Genomic DNA, 17,026 nt, shown 5'->3' with positions numbered 1-17,026 from the left:
GCGGGATAGAGAGAAAGAGAGGGACAGAGAGATAGCAAGAAAGGGGCAGAGACAGAGAGAAGGATACAGAGAGAGAGAGAGACAGAGAGAGAGGGGACAGAGAAAGAGTGAGCGGGCAGGGAGGGACAGAGAGAGTGGGCCAGAGAGACAGAGAGACAGAGAGAGAGAGAGAGAGGGACAGAAAGACAGAGAGAGAGAGAGAGACTGAGGGACAGAGAAAGAGAGAGGGGGATAGACAGAATGAGTGAGGGACAGAAAGACAGAGAGAGAGGGGTCACAGAGAGAAGGGCAGAGAGAGAGGCGGGACAGAGAGAGAGGGACAGAGAGAGAGGGATAGAGAGAGAGAGGGACAGAGAGAGGGGGGACACAGTGACACACAGAGAGAGGAACAAAGAGAGAGCGGGACATAGAAAGAGAGAGAGGGACAGAGCGACACAGAGAGGGAGGGGGACAGAGATACACAAAGATAGAGAGGGACAGAGAGAGGGATAGTGACAGAGAGAGAGGGACTGAGAGACAGAGGGACAGAGAGACAGAGAGAGAGGGTGACAGAGAGAGAGGGGGACAGAGAGAGGAAGTCAGAGAGAGAGAGGGGGTCACAGATAGAAGGGCAGAGAGAGAGGCGGGACAGAGAGAGAGAGGGACAGAGAGAGAGGGACAGACAGAGAGAGGGATAGAGAGAGAGAGGGACAGAGAGAGAGGGGGACACAGTGAGAGAAAGAGAGACAGAAAGAGAGATAGAGAGGGGGGGACACAGAGACACACGAAAGAGAGAGGAACAGAGAGAGAGAGAGACAGCGAGTCAGAGAGACGGACAGAGAGGGATACAGTGAGAGAGGGGGGACATAGAAAGAGAGAGGGACAGAGAGACACAGAGAGAGAGGGCGACAGAGAGAGGAACAGAGAGAGAGAGACAGCGAGTCAGAGAGACGGACAGAGAGGGACTCAGTGAGAGAGGGGGGACATAGAAAGAGAGAGGGACAGAGAGACACAGAGAGAGAGGGCGACAGAGAGACACAATGTTAGAGAGGGACAGAGAGAGGGATAGAGACAGAGAGACAGGGACGGAGAGACAGAGGGACAGAGAGACAGAGTGAGAGGGGAACAGAGAGACAGAGGGTCAGAGACACAGAGAGAGGAACAGAGAGAGAGAGGGACACAGAGTGAGAGAAGGAGCGGGACAGAGAGACAGAGAGAGAAGGACAGATAGACAGAGAGGAAGGGTCACAGAGAGAGAGGGGGACAGAGAGAGAAGGTCAGAGAGAGAGGGGGTCACAGACAGAGGGGCAGAGAGAGTGAGGGACAGAGAGAGAAACAGAGAGAGAGGGACAGATAGAGAGGGACAGTGAGAGAGGGATAGAGAGAGAGAGAGGGACAGAGAGAGGGGGGGCAGTGAGAGAAAGAGAGACAGAAAGAGAGATAGAGAGAGAGGGGGGTGACAGAGAGACACAGAGAGAGAGGAACACAGAGATAGAGGGACAGAGAGAGATTGACAGAGAGAGAGAGAGACAGAGAGAGAGGGACAGAGAGAGAGGGACAGTGAGAGAGGGATAGAGAGAGAGAGGGACAGAGAGACTGAGGGACAGAGAGACAGAGTGAGAGAGGAACAGAGAGACAGAGGGACAGAGACACGGAGAGAGGGACAGCGAGAGAGGGACACAGTGAGAGAAAAAGGGACAGAAAGAGAGATAGAGAGGGGGGACACAGAGACACACGAAAGGGAGAGGAACAGAGAGAGAAAGACAGCGAGTCAGAGAGACGGACAGAGAGAGAGGGACACAGTGAGAGAGAGGGGGCATAGAAAGAGAGAGAGGGACAGAGACACAGAGAGGGAGAGAGCAACAGAGAGAGAGTGAGAGGGACAGAGAGACAGAGAGAGAAGGACAGATAGACAAAGAGAAAGGGTCACAGAGAGAGAGGGGGACAGAGAGAGAAGGTCAGAGAGGGGGTCACAGACAGAGGGCAGAGAGAGAGGGGGGGCAGAGAGAGTGAGGGACAGAGAGAGAAACAGAGAGAGAGGGACAGAGAGAGAGGGACAGTGCGAGAGGGATAGAGAGAGAGAGGGACAGAGAGAGGGGGATACAGTGAGAGATAGAGAGACAGAAAGAGAGATAGAGAGACGGGGGGGGGGACAGAGAGACACAGAGAGAGAGGAGCAGAGAGAGAGAGAGAGACAGAGAGAGGGACGGAGAGAGATTGGCAGAGAGAGAAAGAGAGAGAGAGAGACAGAGAGAGAGGGACAGTGAGAGAGGGATAGAGAGAGAGAGAGAGAGAGGGACGGAGAGACAGAGGGACAGAGAGACAGAGTGAGAGAGGAACAGAGAGACAGAGGGACAGAGACACAGAGAGAGGGACAGGGAGAGAGGGACACAGTGAGGGAGAGGGGATATAGAAAGAGAGAGTGGGACAAAGAATGAGAGAGAGGGAGAGCGAGTCAGAGATGGGGACAGAGAGAGAGGCACAGAGAGAGAGAGGGACACAGTGGGAGAGAGAGAGAGGGGGGGACAGAGAAAGAGAGAGAGGGACATAGAAAGAGTGAGAGGGACAGAGAGAAACAGAGAGAGTGTGACAGAGAGACACAAAGGAAGAGAGGGACAGAGAGAGGGATAGAGACAGAGATAGAGGGACGGAGAGACAGAGGGACAGAGAGGCAGAGTGAGAGAGGAACAGAGAGACAGAGGGACAGAAAGAGGAACAGAGAGAGAGGGGCACAGAGTGAGAGAAGGTGCGGGACAGAGAGACGGAGAGAGAGTGACAGACACAGAGAGGGAAAGAGCAACAGAGAGAGAGTGAGAGGGACAGAGAGAGAGAGAGAGAGGGACAGAGAGACAGAGAGAGAGGGGGACAGAAAGACAGAGAGAGAGAGGGTCACAGAGACAGAGGGGGAGAGAGAGAAAGTCAGAGAGAGAGGGGAACACAGAGAGAGGGGCAGAGAGAGGGGGGCAGAGAGAGAGAGGGACAGAGAGAGAAACAGAGAGAGAGGGACAGAGAGAGAGGGACAGTGAGAGAGGGATAGAGAGAAAGAGGGACAGAGAGAGAGGGGGACACAGTGAGAGAAAGCGGGACAGAAGGAGAGATAGAGAGAGGGGGGCAGAGAGACACAGAGAGAGAAGAACAGAGAGAGAGACAGAGAGACAGAGAGAGGGACAGAGAGAGAGGGACAGAGAGAGAGGGACACAGTGAGAGAGAGGGGGACATAGAAAGAGAGAGAGGGAAGGAGAGACACAGAGAGAGAGAGGGGGACAGAGAGACACATAGAGAGAGAGGAACAGAGAGAGAGGGATAGAGCCAGAGAGAGAGGGACGGAGACACAGAGGGACAGAGAGACAGAGTGAGAGAGGGACAGAGAGAGAGGGACACAGTGAGAGAGAGGGAGACATAGAAAGAGAGGGTGGGACAAAGAAAGAGAGAGAAGAACAGAGAGAGAGAGAGAGGGACAGAGAGACACATAGAGAGAGAGGGACAGAGAGACAGAGGGACAACAACACACAGAGAGAGGGACACAGTGAGAGAGAGGGGGACATAGAAAGAGAGAGAGGGAAAGAGAAAGAGAGAGAGGGGTAGAGACAGAGAGAGAGGGGCGGAGACACAGAGGGACAGAGAGACACATAGAGAGAGAGGGACAGAGAGACAGAGGGACAACAACACACAGAGAGAGGGACACAGAGTGAGAGAAGGAGCGGGACAGAGAGACAGTGAGCGAGGGACAGAGACATAGAGACGGAGAAGGACAGAGAGACAGAGAGGGAGAAGGCACCACAGAGAGAGCCGGGGACACACAGAGAGAGAGGAACACACACACACAGAGGGACAGCGAGAGACAGAGGGACAGAGAGAGAGAGGGACAGAGAAACAGAGAGAGGAACAGAGAGAGTAACAGAGAGAGGGCTAGAGACGGAGAGCGAGAGGGACAGAGAGAGAGGGACAGGGAGGGTGAGCGAGAGAGGGACAGAGAGAGAGGGACAGAGACACACAGAGAGAGGGACAGAGACAGAGACAGAGAGAAGGACACAGCGAAAGAGAGACAGAGAGGGAGTCGACACAGAGGTGGGGAGAGAGTGAGAGCTAGGGAGGAACAGATTGAGAGGGATAGAGAGACAGAGAGACAGAGAGAGACTGAGGGATATAGAGACTGAGGGACAGAGAGAGAGAGTGAGAGAGGGACACAGAAAGAGAGAGAGGGACAGAGAGACACAGAAAGAGGGGGGCACAGAGAGAGCGAGAGAAGGACAGAGAGAGCGAGACAGAGAGAGAGATTGAGGGACTGAGAGAGAGCAAGGGAGGGACAGAGAGAGAGGGCCAGAGACAGAGGGACACACACATAGAGAGAGGAACAGACAGACAGAGAGAGGGACAGAAAGACAGAGATAGAGAGATGGGGATACACACACAGAGATGGAGATAGATAGGAAGACTGAGGGACAGAGAGACTGAGGGACAGAGTGAGGAACAGAGAGAGGGGGGGGGGACGAAGAGAGAGAGATAGAGAGACAAAGAAAGAGGGACAGAGACAGAGAGAAGGACACAGAGAGAGTGAAAGACAGGGAGAGGGGAGAGCGAGAGAGAAAGAGAGGGACAGAGAGAGAGTGACAGAGTTACAGAGAGAGGGACAGAAAGACAGAGAGAGAGGGACAGAAAGACAGAGAGAGAGAGTGAGAGAGAGAGACTGAGGGACAGAGTGAGGGACAGTGAGAGAGCGTGGGAGAGGGACAGAGAGACAGACATAGAGAGGGTCGGAAAGACAGAGAGAGAGATAGTGAGAGAGAGACTTAGGGACAGAGTGAGGGACAGTGAGAGAGCGAGGGAAAGGGAGAGAGACAGACAGACAGAGAGAGGGGCGTAAAGGCAGAGAGAGAGGGGTTCAGAGACACAGAGAGGGAGAGAGCAACAGGAGAGAGAGAGAGAGAGAGGGAAGGACAGAAAGACAGAGCGACGGGGTCACAGAGAGAGGGGCAAAGAGAGGGAGGGACAGAGAGAGAAACAGAGAGAGAGGCACAGTGAGAGAGGGACAGTGAGAGAAGGATAGAGAGGGAGAGGGACAGAGAGACAGGGACACAGTGAGAGAGTGGGACATAGAAAGAGAGAGGGGGACAGAGAGAGAGAGAGGCACAGAGAGACACACAGAGAGAGGGGGACAGAGAGACAGAGTGAGAGAGGAGCAGAGAGAGAAACAGAGAGAGAGGGACAGAGAGAGAGGGACAGTGAGAGAGGGACACAGTGAGAGAGTGGGACATAGAAAGAGAGAGGGGGACAGAGAAAGAGAGAGGTACAGAGAGACACAGAGAGAGGGGGACAGAGAGATAATAGAGAGAGGGACAGAGAGAGAGAGGGACATAGAAAGAGAGAGAGGGACAGAGAGACAGAGAGAGAGGGGGACAGAGCGACACATGGAGAGAGAGGGACAGAGAGAGAGGGATAGAGACAGAGAGAGAGGGACGGAGGGACAGAGGGACAGAGAGAGAGGGACAGAGAGGAACAGAGAGACAGAGGGACAGAAACACAGAGCGAGGGACAGAGAGAGAGGCACACAGTGAGAGAGAGGGGGACATAGAAAGAGAAAGTGGGACAAAGAATGAGAGAGAGGAACAGCGAGTCAGAGAGGGGGACAGAGAGAGAGGAACAGAGAGAGAGGGACACACTGAGAGAGGGGGACAGAGAAATAGAGAGAGGGACATAGAAAGAGAGTGACGGACAGAGAGATACAGAGGGGGGAGAGAAGGGGTCACAGAGAGAGGGGTAGAGAGAGGGGGGTCCAGAGAGAGAGAGGGACAGAGAGAGAAACAGAGAGAGAGGGACAGAGAGAGAGGGACAGTGAGAGAGGGATAGAGAGAGAGGGACAGAGAGAGAGGGGGACACAGTGAGAGAAAGAGGGACAGAAAGAGAGATAGAGAGAGGGGGAACAGATAAACACAGAGAGAGGAACAGAGAGAGAGATAGAGAGACAGAGAGAGGGATAGAGAGAGAGGGCCACAGTGTGAGAGTGGGACATAGAAAGAGAGAGGGGGACAGAGAGAGAGAGAGGCACAGAGAGACACACAGAGAGAGGGGGACAGAGAGACAGAGTGAGAGAGGAGCAGAGAGAGAAACAGAGAGAGAGGGACAGAGAGAGAGGGACAGTGAGAGAGGGACACAGTGAGAGAGTGGGACATAGAAAGAGAGAGGGGGACAGAGAAAGAGAGAGGCACAGAGAGACACAGAGAGAGGGGGACAGAGAGATAATAGAGAGAGAGGGACAGAGAGAGAGAGGGACATAGAAAGAGAGAGAGGGACAGAGAGACAGAGAGAGAGGGGGACAGAGCGACACATGGAGAGAGAGGGACAGAGAGAGAGGGATAGAGACAGAGAGAGAGGGACGGAGGGACAGAGGGACAGAGAGAGAGGGACAGAGAGGAACAGAGAGACAGAGGGACAGAAACACAGAGCGAGGGACAGAGAGAGAGGCACACAGTGAGAGAGAGGGGGACATAGAAAGAGCAAGTGGGACAAAGAATGAGAGAGAGGGACAGCGAGTCAGAGAGGGGGACAGAGAGAGAGGAACAGAGAGAGAGGGACACACTGAGAGAGGGGGACAGAGAAATAGAGAGAGGGACATAGAAAGAGAGTGAGGGACAGAGAGATACAGGGGGGGGGAGAGAAGGGGTCACAGAGAGAGGGGTAGAGAGAGGGGTTCCAGAGAGAGAGAGGGACAGAGAGAGAAACAGAGAGAGAGGGACACAGAGAGAGGGACAGTGAGAGAGGGATAGAGAGAGAGGGACAGAGAGAGAGGGGGACACAGTGAGAGAAAGAGGGACAGAAAGAGAGATAGAGATAGGGGGAACAGATAAACACAGAGAGAGGAACAGAGAGAGAGATAGAGAGATAGAGAGACAGTGAGAGGGATAGAGAGAGAGGGCCACAGTGTGAGAGTGGGACATAGAAAGAGAGAGGGGGACAGAGAAAGAGAGAAGCACAGAGAGACAGAGAGAGAGAGGGGAACAGAGAGACAATAGAGAGAGAGGGACAGAGAGAGAGAGGGATAGGGACAGAGAGCGAGGGACGGAGAGACAGAGGGACAGAAAGACAGAGAGAGAGAGTGAGAGAGAGAGACTGAGGTACAGAGTGAGGGACAGTGAGAGAGCGAGGGAGAGGGACAGAGAGACAGACAGAGAGAGGGACGGAAAGAGAGAGAGAGAGAGAGAGTGAGAGAGAGACTGAGGGACAGAGTGAGGGACAGTGAGAGAGCGAGGGAGAGAGAGACAGACAGAGAGAGTGGCGGAAAGGCAGAGAGAGAGGGGGACAGAGACACAGAGAGGGAGAGAGCAACAGAGAGAGAGAGAGAGGGACATAGAGAGAGAGAGACAGAGAGACAGAGAGGGAAGGACAGAAAGACAGAGAGAGGGGGTCACAGAGAGAGGGGCAGAGAGAGAGGGGCAGAGAGAGGGAGGGACAGAGACAGAAACAGAGAGAGAGGGACAGAGAGAGAGGGACAGTGAGAGAAGGATAGAGAGGGAGAGGGACAGAGAGACAGGGACACAGTGAGAGAGAGGGGGACATAGAAAGAGAGAGAGGGACAGAGAGACAGAGGGAGGGGGGGACAGAGCGACACATGGAGAGAGAGGGACAGAGAGAGAGGGACGGAGGGACAGAGGGACAGAGAGAGAGGGACAGAGAGGAACAGAGAGACAGAGGGACAGAAACACAGAGAGAGGGACAGAGAGAGAGGGACACAGTGAGAGAGAGGGGGGCATAGAAAGAGAGAGTGAGGACAAAGAATGAGAGAGAGGGACACAGAGAGAGAGGGGGACAGAGAGAGAGGGACAGAGAGAGGGGGACACAGTGAGAGAGGGGGACAGAGAAATAGAGTGTGGGACATAGAAAGAGAGAGTGACAGAGAGACACAGAGATAGAGAGGGACAAAGAAAGAGAGAGAGGGACAGAGACAGACAGGGAGAGAGAGGGACATTGAGACACATAGAGAGAGGGGGACAGAGAGAGAGGGGGCCACAGTGAGAGAAAGAGGGACAGAAAGGGAGATAGAGAGAGGGGGAACAGATAAACACAGAGAGAGGAATAGAGAGAGATATAGAGAGACAGAGAGAAGGACAGAGAGAGAGAGGGACAGAGAGAGAGGGACACAGTGAGAGAGTGGGACATAGAAAGAGAGAGGGGGACAGAGAAAGAGAGATGCACAGAGAGAGGGGGGACAGAGAGAGAGAGGGATAGAGACAGAGAGAGAGGGACGGAGAGACAGAGGGACAGAGAGACAGAGTGAGAGAGGAACAGAGAGAGAAAGAGAGAGAGGGAACAGTGAAACACAGCGAGAGAGGAACAGAGACAGAGAGAGATAGAGAGACAGAGAGAGGGAAAGAGAGAGAGGGACAGAGAGAGAGGGACACAGTGAGAGAGTGGGACAGAGAGACATATAGAGAGAGAGGGACAGAGAGAGAGGGGGATAGAGACAGAGAGAGAGAGGGACAGAGAGACAGAGTGAGAGAGGAACAGAGAGACAGAGGGATAGAGACACAGAGAGGAATAGACAGAGAGGGACACAGAGTGAGAGAAGGAGCGGGACAGAGAGACAGAGAGAGACGGACAGAGACACAGAGAGGGAGAGCAACAGAGCGAGAGAGAGGGGGACAGAGAGAGAGGGGGGCACAGAGACACATAGAGAGTGAGAGGAACAGAGAGAGAGAGGGACAGAGAGAGGTACAGAGCGACAGAGAGAGAGAGGGACAGAAAGACAGAGAGAGAGGGACAGAAGAAAGAGAGAAGTGTAGAGAGACAGAGAGAGAGATGGATGGAGGGAGAGAGGGACAGGGAGAGAGAGAGTCACAGAGAGAGAGGGGGACAGAGAGAGAGAGGGACGGAGAGAGAGGGGGGGACAGAGAGAGAAGGACAGAGAGAGAGGGACAGAGAGAGAGAGGGACAGACAGACAGAGAGAGGGACAGAGAGAGAGAGGGATACAGTGAGAGAAAGGGGAACATAGAAAGAGAGTGTGGGACTTAGAAAGAGAGAGGGACTGAGAGACACAGAGAGAGAGGGACAGAGAGCGAGGGAGAGAGAGAGAGAGGGACAGAGAGACAAAGAGAGAGAGGGACAGAGAGAGAGACACAGAGAGACACATAGAGAAAGAGGCACAGAGAGAGGGGGCAGAGACAGAGAGAGAGAGAGGGTCAGAGAGAGAGGGACACAGAGAGTGGAACAGAGAGAGCGGGGGACAGAGAGAGACGGACAGTGAGAAAAAAAGAGAGAGGGACAGAGTGAGAGGGACAGAGAAGAGAGCGACAGTGAGAGGGACACAGTGAGAGAAAGAGGGACAGAGAGAGAAAGGGGAAAGAGAGACTCAGAGAGAGTGGAACAGAGAGAGAGAGAGAGACAGACAGAGAGATGGATAGAGAGAGGGGTCATAGTAAGTGCGAGATGGACATAGAAAGAGAGAGAGGGTCAGTGAGACGCACAGAGAGAGAGAGGGACAGAGAGAGAGGGATAGAGTCAGAGAGGATCAGAGAGACAGAGGGTCAGAGACACAGAGAGAGAGAGACTGACAGAGAGAGAGGGACAGAGAGACCGCAGGATAGCGAGAGAGAGGGACAGAGAGACAGAGAGAGTGAGAGAATGAGGGGGACAGAGAGACTGAGAGAGAGTGAGGGGCGGACAGTGAGACAGAGGGACAGAGAGAGAGAGGGACAGAGACAGAGAGAGGGAGAGGGACAGAGAGACAGGGAGAGAGATCGACAGCGAGCGAGAGGGACAGAGAGACAGAGAGGGAGAGAGCGACACACAGAGAGAGAGAGGGACAGAGTGAGAGAGGGACAGAGAGACACACAGAAAGAGGAACAGAGAGACAGGGACAGAGAGAGTGAGGGACACAGAGATACAGGGGTTCAGAGAGCGAGAGGGACAGAGAGAGAGGGGACAGAGAGAGAGAGATATACAGAAAGAGAGTGACAGAGAGAGAGGGACAGAGAGAAGGACTAAGAAAGAGAGAGGGGCAGAGAAAGAGAGGGACACAGTGAGAGAAAGAGGGACAGATCGACAAATAGAGAGAGAGGGGGACAGAGATACACAGAGAGAGAGAGGAACAGAGAGACAGAGAGACAGAGAGAGTGACAGAGAGAGAGAGGGACAGAGGGAGAGGGACACAGTGAGAGAGGGGTGGACATAGAAAGAGAGAGTGGGACAAAGAAAGAGAGAGGGAGAGAGAGAGAGAGGGACATAGAAACACATAGAGAGAGAGGGACAGAGAGAGAGGGACAGGGAGACAGAGGTACAGAGAGACAGAGTGAGAGAGGAACAGAGTGACAGAGGGACAACAACACAGAGAGAGAGGGATACAGAGTGAGAGAAGGAGCGGTACAGAGAGACAGTGAGAGAGGGACAGAGACACAGAGATGGGAGGGGGGACAGAGAGAGGGGGGCAGAGAGAGAGAGGGAGAGAGGGACAGCGATAGAGAGAGGGACAGAGAGAGAGACAGAGAGAGAGAGGGATAGAGAGACAGAGAGAGAGAGGGACAGAGAAAGAAGGACAGAGAGGGAGAGCGAGAGAGGGACAGAGACACAGAATGAGAGGGAAAGAGACGGAGACAGAGACCTGGACACAGAGCGAAAGAGAGACAGAGAGAGAGGGCGACACAGAGATGGGGAGAGAGAGAGAGAGCGAGGGAGGGACAGATTGAGAGGGACAGATCGACAGAGTCACAGAGAGAGAGTGACAGAGGGTTGGAGAGATTGAGGGACAGAGAGAGAGAGTGAGAGAGGGACACAGAATGAGAAAGAGGGACAGAGAGACACACACAGAGAGAAAGGGGCACAGAGAGCGCGAGAGAAGGACAGAGAGAGAGCGAGACAGACAGAGAGACTGAGGGACAGAGAGACTGAGGGACTGGGAGAGAGCATGAGAGGGACAGAGAGAGAGGAACGGAGACAGAGGCTCACACACATAGAGAGGGGTGCAGATAGACAGAGAGATGGACAGAAAGAAAGAGAGAAAGACAGGGATAAACACAGAGATAGAGAGAGACAGAGAGACTGAGGGACAGAGAGACTGAGGGACAGAGTGAGGGACAGTGAGAGAGCAAGGGAGATGGACAGAGAGACAGACAGAGAGATGGACGGAAAGGCAGAGAGAGAGAGGGACAGAAGTTCAGAGAGAGAGTGAGACAGAGAGACTGAGGGACAGAGATAGGGACTGAGCGGGCGAGGGAGTTACAGAGAGACTGGGCCAGAGAGACAGAGGGACACAGAGAGAGAGAAGGGATAGACAGACAGAGAGGGACAGAAAGACAGAAAGCGTGGAACAGAAAGACTGAGAGATAGAGACTGAGGGACAGAGAGACTGAGGGAGTGGGAGAGAACATGGGAGGGATAGAGAGAGAGGAACGGAGACAGAGGCTCACACACATAGAGAGAGTTGCAGATAGACAGGGAGATGGACAGAAAGACAGCGAGAAAGATAGGGATACACACAGTGATAGAGAGAGACAGAGAGACTGAGGGACAGAGAGAGGGAAAGTGAGAGAGCGAGGGAGTGGGACAGAGAGACAGACAGAGAGATGGACGGAAAGGCAGAGAGAGAGGGGGACAGAAAGTCAGAGAGAGAGTGAGACAGAGAGACTGAGGGACAGAGATAGGGACTGAGCGGGCGAGGGAGTTACAGAGAGAGTGGGCCAGAGAGACAGAGGGACACAGAGAGAGAGAAGGGACAGACAGAGAGGGACAGAAAGACAGAGAGAGCGGAACAGCAAGACTGAGAGATAGAGACTGAGGGACAGAGAGAGAGGGGGACAGACAGACAGAGAGAGAGGTGGACAAAGAGACAGAGAGAGAGGGACAGAAGAAAGAGAGAATGATAGAGAGACAGGGAGAGAGGGAGGGAGGGAGAGAGAGAGGGACAGAGAGAGAGGGTCACAGAGAGAGCGAGAGGGACAGAAAGAGAGAGGGTCAGAGAGAGAGGGGGATACAGAGTTGGGACAGAGAGCGAGGGGGCTCAGAGACAGAGAGGGACAGAGTGGGAGAGGGTCACAGAGAGAGAGGGACAGAGAGTCCGAGAGAGAGACAGAGAGAGAGGGACAGAGAGAGAGAGAGGGACACAGTGAGAGAGAGAGAGGGGCGAACATAGAAATAGAGTGTGGGACATAGAAAGAGAGAGTGACAGAGAGACACAGAGAGAGAGGGACAAAGAAAGAGAGAGAGTGACAGAGAGACACAGAGAGAGAGAGGGACAAAGAAAGAGAGAGAGGGACAGCGACAGACAGAGACAGAGGGGGGCATTGAGACACATAGAGAGAGGGGGACAGGTCGAGAGGGGGACACAGTGAGAGAAAGAGGGACAGAAAGAGAGATAGAGAGAGGGGGAACAGATAAACAGAGAGAGAGAGGAACAGAGAGAGAGATAGAGAGACAGAGAGAAGGACACAGAGAGAGGAACAGAGAGAGAGGGACACAGTGAGAGAGTGGGACATAGAAAGAGAGAGGGGACAGAGAAAGAGAGAGGCACAGAGAGACACAGAGAGAGAGGGGGACAGAGAGACACATAGAGAGAGAGGGACAGAGAGAGAGGGATATAGACAGAGAGAGAGGGACGGAGAGACAGAGGGACAGAAAGACAGAGTGAGAGAGGAACAGAGAGAGAAAGAGAGAGAGATGGAACAGTGAAACACAGAGAGAGAGGAACAGAGAGAGAAAGAGATAGAGAGACAGAGAGAGGGACAGAGAGAGAGGGACAAAGAGAGAGGGATACAGTGAGAAAGTGGGACATAGAAATAGAGAGGGGGACAGAGAAAGAGAGAGAAGAACAGAGCGACACAGAGAGAGGGGGACAGAGAGACACATAGAGAGAGAGGGACAGAGAGAGAGCGATAGAGACAGAGAGAGAGGAACAGAGAGACAGATGGTGAGAGAGGGACACAGAAAGAGAAAGAGGGACAGAGAGACACACAGAGAGAGGGGCACAGAGAGAGCGAAAGAAGGACAAAGAGAGAGCGAGTCAGAGAGAGACTGAGGGACAGAGAGACTGAGGGATTGGGAGAGAGCGAGGGAGGGACAGAGAGAGAGGAACGGAGACAGAGGCTCACACACATAGAGAGAGGTGCAGATAGACAGAGAGATGGACAGAAAGACAGAGAGAAAGATAGGGATAAACACAGAGATAGAGAGAGACAGAGAGACTGAGGGACAGAGAGACTGAGGGACAGAGAGAGGGACTGGGCGAGCGAGGGAGTTACAGAGAGAGTGGGCCAGAGAGACAGAGGGACACAGAGAGAGAGAAGGGGTAGACAGACAGAGAGGAACAGAAAGACAGAGAGAGCGGAACAGAAAGATTGCGAGATAGAGACTGAGGGACAGAGAGACTGAGGGAGTGGGAGAGAACATGGGAGGGATAGAGAGAGAGGAACGGAGACAGAGGCTCACACACATAGAGAGAGTTGCAGATAGACAGGGAGATGGACAGAAAGACAGCGAGAAAGATAGGGATACAAACAGTGACAGAGAGAGACAGAGAGACTGAGGGACAGAGAGACTGAGGGACAGAGAGAGGGACAGTGAGAGAGCGAGGGAGTGGGACAGAGAGACAGACAGAGAGATGGACGGAAAGGCAGAGAGAGAGGGGAACAGAAATTCAGAGAGAGAGTGAGACAGAGAGACTGAGGGACAGAGAGAGGGACTGAGCGGGCGAGGGAGTTACAGAGAGAGTGGGCCAGAGAGACAGAGGGACACAGAGAGAGAGAAGGGACAGACAGACAGAGAGGGACAGAAAGACAGAGAGAGCGGAACAGAAAGACTGAGAGATAGAGACTGAGGGACAGAGAGAGAGGGGGGGACTGATGGACAGAGAGAGGGACATAAAGATAGAGAGAGAGAGGGACAGAAGACAGAGAGAGAGGGACAGAAGAAAGAGAGAATGATAGGGAGACAGGGAGAGAGGGAGGGAGAGAGGGACAGAGAGAGAGGGTCACAGAGACAGCGAGAGGGACAGAAAGAGAGAGGGTCAGAGAGAGAGGGGGATACAGAGTTGGGACAGAGAGCGAGGGGGCACAGAGTCAGAGAGGGACAGAGAGAGAGTGGGTCACGGAGAGAGAGGGACAGAGACAGAGGGACAGAGAGACAGAGAGAGGGACAGAGAGAGAGGGACAGAGAGAGAGAGGGTCACATTGAGCGAGAGTGAGGGGGACATAGAAATAGAGTGTGGGCCATAGAAAGAGAGAGTGACAGAGAGACACAGAGAGAGAGAGAGGGACAAAGAAAGAGAGAGAGGGACAGAGACAGACAGAGAGAGAGAGGGGGACATTGAGACACATAGAGAGAGGGGGACAGAGAAAGAGGGACAGACACAGAGAGAGAGAGGGTCAGAAAGAGGAATACAGAGAGAGGGACACAGAGGGGGGACAGGAAGAGAGAGAGGGGGACAGAGAAAGAAACAGAGAGAGAGGGACAGAGAGAGAGGGACATAGAGAGAGGGGCGGAGAGAGTGACACAGTGAGAGAACGAGAGACAGAGAGAGATAGTGAGAGAGAGAGGGAGAAAGAGAGCCACAGAGAGAGGGACAGAGAAAGGGGGGCATAGAAAGAGAGAGAGGGACATAGAAAGATAGAGAGGGACAGAGAGACACAGACAAAGAGAGAGAGGGACAGAGAGACACATAGAGAGAGATGGACAAAGAGAGATGGACATAGACAGAGAGAGAGGAACATAGAGCCAGAGGGACAGAGACAGAGAGAGTGAGTGAGGGAGAGAGAGGGACAGAGAGACCGATGGACAACGAGAGTGAGGGACAAAGAGACAGTGAGACTGAGAGAGTAAGGGGGACAGAGAGACTGAGAGAGAGAGGGGGACAGAGAGACAGAGGGACAGAGAGAGAGAGGGAGAGAGACAGAGAGAGGGAGAGGGACAGAGAGACAGGGAGAGAGAGCGACAGCGAGTGAGAGGAACAGAGAGACAGAGAGGGAGAGAGCGACACACAGAGAAAGTGGGAGGCAGAGTGAGAGAGAGAGGGACAGAGAGAGAGGGACAGGGAGACACATAGAGAGGAACATAGAGAGAGAGGGACAGAGAGAGTGAGGGACACAGAGAGTGGGACAGAGACGGAGAGAATGACAGAGAGAGAGAGACAGATAAAGAGAAACTGAGCGACAGAGATAGAGAGAGCCAGAGAGACCGAGGCGCAGAGAGACTGGGGGACAGAGAGATCGACAGAGAGAGTACGGGGCAAAGAGATAGAGAATGAGGGACAGAGAGAGAGAGAAGGATAGAGAGACAGAGAGAGGGAGGGAGGTTCAGAGTGAGAGAGTACAGAAAGAGAGAATGAGGGACAGAGAGAGAGAACGGGACAAGATGAGAGAGGGTCACAGAGGGAGAGAGAGACAGAGAGAGGGTCACACAGAGAGAGGGACAGAGAGAGAGGGACAGAGAGAGAGGGACAGAGAGAGTGAGGGATACAGAGAGAGTGAGGGACACAGCGAGAGAGGGACGCAGAGAGAGTGATGGGCAGAGAGAGAGAGGGACACAGATATAGTGTGGGACACAGAGAGTGAGGGACACTGAGAGAGATGGACAGCGAGAGTGTTGGACACGGAGAGAGTGGCAGAAGGAGTGAGGGACAGAGAGAGAGGGGACAGAGAGACCGAGGGACAGTCAGAGAGAGAGAGAGAGACGCAGAGTGAGAGGGACAGAGAGGGAGACAGAGAGAGAGAGAGGGCCAGAGAGACAGAGAGAGGGACAGAGAGAGGGAGGCATAGAAAGAGAGAGAGTGACACAGAGAGAGAGAGATGGACAGAGAGACACATAGAGAAAGAGGGACGGAGAGAGAGAGACATAGACAGAGAGAGAGAGGGACAGAGAGACTGGGGGACACAGAGAGAGGGACACAAAGAGAGTGAGGGACAGAGTGAGCGGCAGAGAGACCGAGGGACACACAGAGAGAGAGACACAGACAGAGAGAGGGACACAGAGAGACAGAAGGACAGAGAGAGAGACAGAGAGAGAGAAAGAGAGAGAGGGACAGAGAGAGAGAGCGACAGAGAGAGAGTGAGAGGGACACAGAGAGACAGAAGGACAGAGAATGAGGAACAGAGAGAGAGGGACAGGGAGAGTGAGGGACAGGCACAGAGACAGAGGGACAGAGAGGGATCGAGAGAGGGACACAGAGAGAGACTGTCAGAGAGAGGGACAGAGAGACAGAGGGTCAGAGAGAGGGGATAGAGAGAGAAAGAGAGAGAGACAGGGAGAGAGTGTGACAAAGAGAGAGAGGATCACAGAGAGAGAGGGTCAGAGAGAGAGGGACAGAGAGAGTGAGGGACACAGAGAGAGAGGGACACAGACAGAGTGAGAGACAGTGAGAGAGGGGCACAGAGAGAGTGAGGGACACAGAGAGACAGAGGGACAGAGAGAGGGACAGAGAAAGTGAGGGACACAGAGAGAGTGAGGGACACAGAGAGAGTGAGGGACACAGAGAGATAGCGGGACAGAGAGAGGGACAGAGAGAGAGGGACAGAGAAAGTGAGGGACACAGAGAGAGTGAGGGACACAGAGAGATTGAGGGACACAGAGAGACAGCGGGACAGAGAGAGGGACAGAGAGAGAGAGACAGAGAGAGTGAGGGACAGACAGAGAGAGAGAGAGGGACAGCGAGAGAGAGGGACACAGAGAGAGTGAGGGACACAGAGAAACAGAGGGACAGAAAGAGGGACAGAGAGAGAGGGACAGAGGGATCGAGAGATGGACACAGAGAGAGGGACAGAGAGAGGGACAGAGAGACAGAGGGATAGAGAGAGGGAATAGAGAGAGAAAGAGAGAGAGGGACACAGAGAGAGAGGGACAGAGAGAGAGGCTCACAGTGAGAGAGAGGGTCAGAGAGAGAGAGACACAGAGAGTGAGGGACAGACAGAGAGAGAGAGGGAGGGACAGAGTGAGAGAAACACAGAGAGAGTGAGGGACACAGAGAGAAAGAGGGACAGAGAGAGAGCGAGGGGGACACAGATAGATAGGGACACAGAGAGGGAGAGGGACACAGGGAGACTGATGGACACAGAGAGAGGGACGCAGAGAGAG

Source organism: Chiloscyllium plagiosum, unplaced genomic scaffold (genome assembly GCF_037043375.1).
Source record: "Chiloscyllium plagiosum isolate Xiang-an unplaced genomic scaffold, Cpla_swu_hap1 HiC_scaffold_39, whole genome shotgun sequence".
NCBI classification, from domain to species: Eukaryota; Metazoa; Chordata; class Chondrichthyes; order Orectolobiformes; family Hemiscylliidae; genus Chiloscyllium; species Chiloscyllium plagiosum.
The sequence above is the reverse complement of the archived record's forward strand: the minus strand, read 5'-3'. Positions refer to the sequence as shown.